Below are 8139 nucleotides of genomic sequence, written 5' to 3'. Positions count from 1 at the left end.
ACAGTTACCCGCTTATGACAGCCTGTAGACGTTCGCGTCACGCCCTGGGGGTTGAAAAGAAGGTCCCCTTCTCCAAGTGTAGTCTGAGTGGCGCTGGCTACCACCCTGAAGCGTCAGACACAGTTGTAGTGAAGGAGAACACAGTCGCCGAGCTAGACGAATTGGTAAGGAATTCGAGATCTAATCGAAAGGCGTAGGTTCGGTACCCACTCTGGGCGCGTGTTTTTCTTTCTTTCGTTCTCACGTAATTAATTCCCCTGTGCCCTCTTTGGCGTTGTAGACTGCCGGCATTTCTTTCGGTATTTCCTAACGAGCCTTTCATTTAAAACCCTATTTTCGTGCGAAAGCTTAGCGAGCGCCTCTGTTCTGGCAGCCTTGATGCCAAGGTATTATAAGAGGGTTTCCCGCCAGTTACCCGCCTATGACAGGCTGTAGACGTCCGCATCACGCCCCGGGGGTTGAAAAGAAGGTCCCCTTCTCCCCGCATAGTCTGAGTGGCGCTGGCTACCACCCTCAAGCGTCAGATACAGTTGTAGTAAATATAAATACCCTAGAAAGTGAAGGAGAACACAGTCGCCCAGATAGCCGAATTGCTAAGGCTTTCGAGATCTAATCGAAAGGCGTGGGTTCGGTTTCCACTCTGGACGCGTGTTTTTCTTTCCTTCTTTCTCACGTAATTATTAAAACAATGATGTAACGTCACTAAAGGTAAAAAATAGTCTAACCATTCCGCTAAGCCCTCTTTGGCGTTGTAGACTGCCGTCATTTCTTTCTGTATTTCCTAACGAGCCCCTCATTTCCAAACCGTATTATCGTGCGAAAGCTTAGCGAGGGCCTCAGTTCTGGCAGCCTTGATGCCAAGGCAGCATAAGAGGGTTTCCCGCCAGTTACCCGCTTATGACAAGCTGTAGACGTTCGCGTAACGCCCCGGAGGTTGAAAAGAAGGTCCCCTTCTCCCCGTGTAGTCTGAGTGGCGCTGGCTACCATCCTCAAGCGTCAGATACAGTTGTAAGAAATATAAATACCCTATTAGGTGAAGGAGAAAACAGTTGCCGAGATAGCCGAATTGGTAAGGCATTCGAGATCTAATCGAAAGGCGTGTGTTCGGTCTCCACTCGTGGCGCGTGGTTTTTTTCTATCTTGCTCACATAATTATTAAAAAAAATGCAACGTCACTAACGGTAAAAAATATTCTAACCATTCCCCGATGCCCTCTTTGGCGTTGTAGACTGCCGGCATTTCTTTATGTGTGTGTCTATATATATGTATTTCTAAATATTTTCATGAAGTCAAAGACGACAGAGTTGTCATTAAGCAAAACATGTTTATTGGAGCGAACTTGTGCTCCCTTAACAACTCAAACAATACAGAGGCGGCGAAGCGGCAGTCAACAAAGTGACGCGTGCAGGCGAGGTCCGGCGATTCGATGGCCGCGGCGTCTGCTCTGCAGGCTTTTATCTTTCGGCGCAAGTGTTTCTGGAACCGTCGATTCACATCCAGAATATTGTAGATCACAGAAGATAATTCTGGGCTAGGGAGGTAAGGGCGAAATAGTGTGCTTATCTTAATGTGATAGCCCGTGCGGTATAAAAATAAAGAATGGAAGCCCCTCTTAGCTTGGAACGCAGATAACACAGCCGGGCATGACCCGACAGTAAAAACAAACAATAAATAAACAAACCCATACATGGTTCCTGGCATCACCCCCCCCCCTTTGAGAGTGCATCGACCCGGTGCTAAAATAAATGCACTCCGAACAAACAAGACAAAAAAGTCCGACATCTTGCATAGTAAGGTTTCAAGCGAACCACGTGGACGACTTCAGGCCGCGTGCGTCGTCGTAATGTTCCGGATTCACCATCGGGGATCACCTCGCGATTAAGTTGGCCGAAACGTCGTAGAGACTCGTAGGGTCCGAAATGCCCTCGCAGAAGCTTCTCACTGAGTCCGCGTCGTCGAATGGAAGTCCAAACCAGTGTTGCGGAATGGGCATCCCCATTCCATTCCAATTCCATTCCAAGGAATTCGAACTTGCCGTGTTTCCATTCCTTTCAATTCCTCGGAATTACAAAATTTAGCAATTCGCATTCCTAGAATGGACGGGCAGGTCAATTCCATTCCTTTAATTCCTCAACGTAAAACCTGCCTCAGGCGCCCTATGGAGCTATCGAGGAACGCAACATGAATCCTACGTTATCATACGCGTTGAAGACTGCAAAAGTATGCAAAATATGCCACTTGTCACCGATATGGGAGATGGTAGCAGCTTGGTCGCATATCTCGTGCAGAACAACTACCCTTCTTATGCAAACATTTACCATCAATTCCTAACGAAAGTAGAGAAAAGTGCGAAAGCTAAAAGTTCGTCCAAATTTCGCTGAAAGTGCATCCAAACTATCTCCAAACATGCAAACTCCCAAATCGCAAGCGAACAACGAACCCATGCGACGATTTCTCGCGCACAAGTAACGCATCTACGAACGATCTAAATGTACACGCTTACGTGGTTTATGAGATAAAGATAGACTATTGCGCTTCGTCTTCAGTGTCGACGCGTGTGAAGTCTTATTTAGAACTGTTCTTTTTTCGTTATTTTCAAGTAACTCTTTTTGACACAATGGAACCAAGTTTCAGAGAGAGAGAGATGGGAAGGCTTTTTTGCGGCCCCCGGTTTCACGCACGCACCGTGCGTCCAGAGATGTCAGTCAGCAGAACTTTACGGTATAGCAACCGGTAAATGTGGAAATGTAATAATTTTTTTCACAGAATACCATTGCTCCAACTAGGAAAGCTTTCGTTCTAAAGGGGGGCAGTGTCACACTGCCAATTTTTACATAATAAGTAGCTGGATCCCGCTACTCATTTTGGTGTCTGCATGTTAGCCTGTTTTAACGGTTTGTTCCTGCGCGACGTGAGGTGAAGCAGCTATTACGTTGATGTCCGTTTCGTTGCACAGTGTGTCGCGTTCTCTCTTGCTATATGCTCTGCGTACCGTTATACCAGCGTAATTAGTATGATATGGATAACTCACACGAATGTAGCGCGGAGCTTTCTCACATGTACACGCATTCTAAATGCTTACTTGAATGATTTCAAGTGAATTTTAGCATTGGGCACTAATGCTACTGTACCAACGCGAGAGACTGGAAGGCAGCGTCACGAAACACCGTTAACAGTTTTGCATTCACCGTAGGAAAGTCACCACCGCTTCCACGTTGACCTCCATTTCGCTTGTTTATTGCCTTGGCACTACCTCAGCCGAATACTTTCAATAGAGGGCATCATTTATGACCCCCTTATTTAAAGTGACAGAAACATATCGTGACGGGGGCCCTGGCAAAATAAGGAAGTATGATCAGGCAGTTTGTTTTGGTGAACGCGCCTCCAATATGCACGAGGACCTGAACAAAATTTTGAAATGAGGTCTCCCTACCTGAATAGTGGCGATGCTGCAACTTTCACGTGGACGACTAAGGCTTCAGTAATCAGGTACGTTTGTACTCCGGGCGCAAAGGCCTTATGCACAGAAACACAGCAACCAAACCACGAACCAGTTTGGAACAACTGGAAGGGAAGGCCACCCTTTCGGATCGAAGCAAAGCACGGTGTCACACTGCTGAGAACTGTCAAAGCACTCGCAAACAAGGGCGCTGCTGGAGCCAGAACTGCTAGAAACAAATGCCTTTTGGCTGCTAAGCCTTCTGCATTGTCGTATTTAATATCTCAGGCAATTGTATATCACAGCTTCCCACTACCGTACCCCAGTGTGGAGGTAGAAATCTCAGTAACACATCCGAAGCTCGCGTCTTATGCTTATGGCGGGTGCCGGGCACGCACATCCCACACCCACAATTTTATTTTTACTGCCTTGATTTTGATTTGCTGGCGCCCGGGGCCCCGCTGCAACAGACGGACATGTGGGTCCACAGGTTGGCGCCGCATTCCCCGAAGATGCCTACCAGGTCGGCTTACAAGCTACAACGCTATTCATTCTGCGCCGGGCACGGAGGGTGGGAGCAGAACGCCAAGCAGACTCGTTGTTTCATGTTTTATGCGCGAATGTTTTATATTGCTTGTTCCAAGGTTTCGCACATCAGCTTGATGTGAAAAACACCGTGGCTTCGGATGCGTGCCGTTCGTATTCCCCCCTCCTGCTTCAAGATGATATTCCCCGCCTGCTGGCCTGGGCACATGGCGCCTGCAACTGACATGCCGGTCTGCCATCGGCGCCACGGACAGTCTCTGCCTCAGAAAGCCTGCCACAGCACGAAGAGCCGACCTAACATCGTCACCTGCCCGGCGGCCAAACGCGCTTGCACTGCTCGAAGTTCAGTTGCACCAGCGCTGCCACAGGCTGCGCGGATTAGGTTACTCGAGATGCCGGGTATACGTTCTCCTTTTCTTCGCCGGTGCTCCATTTGAGATATACCGACGCAGTCGTCACCACAGACTAATTAGGCAGCCGAATGGCACCAGGGACGTTGACGTCGTCGTCTAAAAATACTATTCCATTCCCATTCCATTTGGGAATAATGCACCTAATTCCATTCCCATTCCATTTCTCCAGCCATTGTCCTCATTCCATTCCCATTCCATTCCGGCACCTCAACACGTGGAATGAATCCGGAATGATTCCGATTCCGGAGTGGTAACTCCGCAACACTGGTCCAAACCCAAACATAGTCCTCTGCGTGGTACTCGACATCCGGCGTCGGAGGTTGTAGCGCCCGGCATCCACCAGCTGCTGGTCCGTTGTACGAACTCAAGCGAGCTGGCGGGCCTCCTCCGTGCGCTGAAGGCATCTTTGGACGTCGGGGTTGAGGTCGTCGTCTTCTACATGCAAAAGCATGGCGTCAAGCATCGTAGTCGGCCGTCTTCCGAAGACAAGGTCGAACGGCGTCATTTGCGTAGTTTTCTGGGTGGCCTTGTTGTATGCAAACGTGACATTCGGGAGCACTTCAGCATATCCACGATCGTTTGTTCAGACGTTCCGTTAGTCCGTTCGTATGGGGAAGGTACGCTGTCGTTCTTTGGTGGTCCATGTTGCTGTAGCGTAAGATTCCTTGCATAAACTCCGCAGTGAAAGCCGTTCCGCGGTCCGTGATTAGTACTTCTGGGGCTCCATTTCGCAGCACAAATTGGTTCATGAAGAAATTCGCGACTTCTTGTGCAGCCCCCCTCGGTAGAGCGACGGTCTCTGTGTAGCGCGTCATGTAGTCTGTCGCTACGACAATCCACTTGTTCTCTGATCGGGATGTAGGGAACGGGCCCAGCAGGTCAATTCCAATCTGTTGGAAGGGCCTGGACGGGATGGCGATCGGCTGCAGAGGTCCGGCGGGTCTCGTCGGTGGCGTTTTTTTGTCACTGGCAATGACGGCAGCTCCGGACGTAGTGGGTGACGTCGGATGTAAGGCGGGGCCACTAGTACCTCACCTTATTTTTCCAAGTGTGCGAGCTGTGCCGAAATGTCCGGAAGATGGGTCGTCAAGGCACGCTTCCAAAATTTTGTCACGAAGGTCTGCAGGGATGACAAAGAGGTAATTTGTTCTCGTTCCGGGGCTGAAATTTTTCTTCACGAGGAGGGAGTTTTTAAGGCTTAATTCTGGTAAGTTTCGTTTGAAGGCCCTATGCACGGCGACACTGCGTCTTTCCAGGTAGTCGATCATGACGCGTAACTGGGGTAGGCACGCTGTTGAGCAGCTAGATTGGTCTCCGTCACGACTCCGAAGAACGCGCTTTCACAATCGGAGTCTTGCAGTGGTGGATCGACGGGGGCACGCGACAGACAGTCGACGTAGGAGTGCTTCCTGGCGGATTTATGGGCAATTGTAACGTCAAATTCCAACAGCCGCAAGCTCCATCGCCCAAGGCGGCCAGAGGGGTCCTTCCAATTGGCGAGCCAACACAGCGCATGGTGGTTTGTCACAGCCTTAAACGGTCTACCATACACGTATGGGCGGAACTTTGAAATGGCCCATATGATAGCCAGGCACTCTTTCTCTGACGCAGAGTAGTTTTTCTCCTCCTTCGACAGACTACGGCTGGCATATGCGGGTACATTTTCGCAACCGCTTTGCATTTGGACGAGGACGGCACGCAAACCTATATCACTGGCGTCCGTGTACATTTTTGTTTCGGCGTTTTCGTCGAAATGAGCGAGCACGGGCGGGTTTTTCAGGCGTTTTTCCATATCGCAGAATGCCTTTTCTTGGTTCTTTTCCCAGCTAAAAGGCGTGCTATCTTTCGTCAACCGTGTGAGTGGCTCAGCAATGCGGGCGAAGTTTGCGACGAAGCGCCGGTAGTATGCGCACAGCCCCAGAAATCTTCGCACGCCCTTCTTGTCTTTCGGCCTTGGGAAGTTCGCAATGGCTGAAGTTTTTGCCGGGTCAGGTAGGACTCCCGCGACGTTGACGACGTGCCGAAGAATTTCAGCTCCTCATACACGAAACGGCACTTTTCAGGCTTCAGCGCTAACCCCGACGTGCGAATGGCTTCGAGTACACACTCAAACCTTGCAAGGTGTTCGTCGAAAGTCCGGGGAATACCACAATGTCCTCGAGGTATACGAAGTAGGTGTGCCACTTCAGGCCAGCTAGCAAAGTGTCTATGACTCTTTGAAACGTTGCTGGCGCCGTGCACAGCCCAAAAGGCATTACCTTGAACTCGTATAGGCCGCCCGGGGTTAAAAATGCAGTGTTCTCTCAGTCTCTCTCCTTCACTTCAATTTTCAGTAGCCGGTCTTCAGATCCATCTATGAGAAGTATACTTGGCATTGCAGAGGTGGTCGAGGGCGTCGTCGATTCGTGGCAGGCGGCACACGTCCTTTTTGGCGATTTTATTCAGTCACTGGTAGTCAACGCAGAACCTTATTGTGCCGCCTTTTTTCTTTACGAGTATGACCGGCGCCGCCCAGGGGCTTTTCGATGGCTGTATAATGTCGTCGCTGAGCATGTCATCGACTTGAGTCAGGATGGCTTCCCGTTCGTGTGAAGAGACGCGGTACGGTGACTGTCGGGGAGGTGGGCTCCATCTTCGGTTATAATACCATGCTTCGCTAGGGGTGTCTGACGTAATTTTGTACTCGACGAAAAACATTCGCTGTAGCGACGTAGCAAAGCCCATAATTTGTTCTGTTGTTCTTGCGGTAGCGCCGGATTTTACGTCGAAGGGCTGCGGAAGCTTGAAGGTGTCTTTGGGTGTGCGTGCAAATTCGGCGACCGCGATCATGTCACTTGCGTCTTGCGTTTCTTCGAGGAACGCAATTGCAGCTCCCTTGTTTAAATGCTGGTACTCTTTGGTGAAATTAGTGACCAAAACGTGGGATTGGCGTTGCTTAAAGTGCGTGATGCTTCTTGTGACGGAGACACCGCGTGTTGAAAAGCAACCTATGACCACTCTCTACGATAGCGTCGATGTCAAGAGCAGCATCCTCACAGTGGACGGCGATCATCAAGCTTGCGCGGGGTGGCAGGGTGACGTGATCGTCGGCGATCCTTACAGCAGCACGGCGTTCGGGGTTCTGCTGCGGCGTCGTGGAGTGATCGGAGGCAAAAGTTATCGACTTGGTCTGCAGATCAATTATTGCGCCGTTGTCCGTGAAAACGTCCCTTCCGAGAATTACGTCACGGGAGCAGTGAGGCAAAATACCGAACTCAGCAGGGCACGTGGCGTTGCCTATGGTGACGCGTGATGTGCACGTTCCACTTGGCGTTCGAGATGGCCTCCTGCTGTGCGTACATGCGGACCGTCCCATGTTGTAACTTTCTTCAGCTTCGATGCGAATGAGCCGCTCATTACCGAGTAGTCGGCTCCCGTGTCGATGAGGACGACTACGTCAAAGCCGTCGATGGACAACTGGACGTCGGATGCCGCTTGCCTCGAGTTTCGGGTGCATCGGGGCGTTGTATCTCGGCTTCTGCAAGTTGACGGTCGGGTACTCTGCGTAGTCATTTTCGTCGTCTTCTCAGCGGCCGGCTCTGTCATTTCGAGTAGGCGTCGCGTCGTGTCGTCGTCGGGTTCGGCAGTCACGTCCGGGTTAGATAGAGTCGTTGGGTTGCGGGTACGGTGTTCAGTGCGGCCATTCGTCGTTTGAGGGTTTTCGTCTTTTCGCCGTTCGGCAACTTCACCTCCAGAAGTTGC

This window comes from Haemaphysalis longicornis, unplaced genomic scaffold (genome assembly GCF_048455015.1).
Source record: "Haemaphysalis longicornis isolate Haplotype H1 unplaced genomic scaffold, Haemaphysalis longicornis Haplotype H1 scaffold_4, whole genome shotgun sequence".
NCBI lineage: Eukaryota > Metazoa > Arthropoda > Arachnida > Ixodida > Ixodidae > Haemaphysalis > Haemaphysalis longicornis.
The sequence above is the reverse complement of the archived record's forward strand: the minus strand, read 5'-3'. Positions refer to the sequence as shown.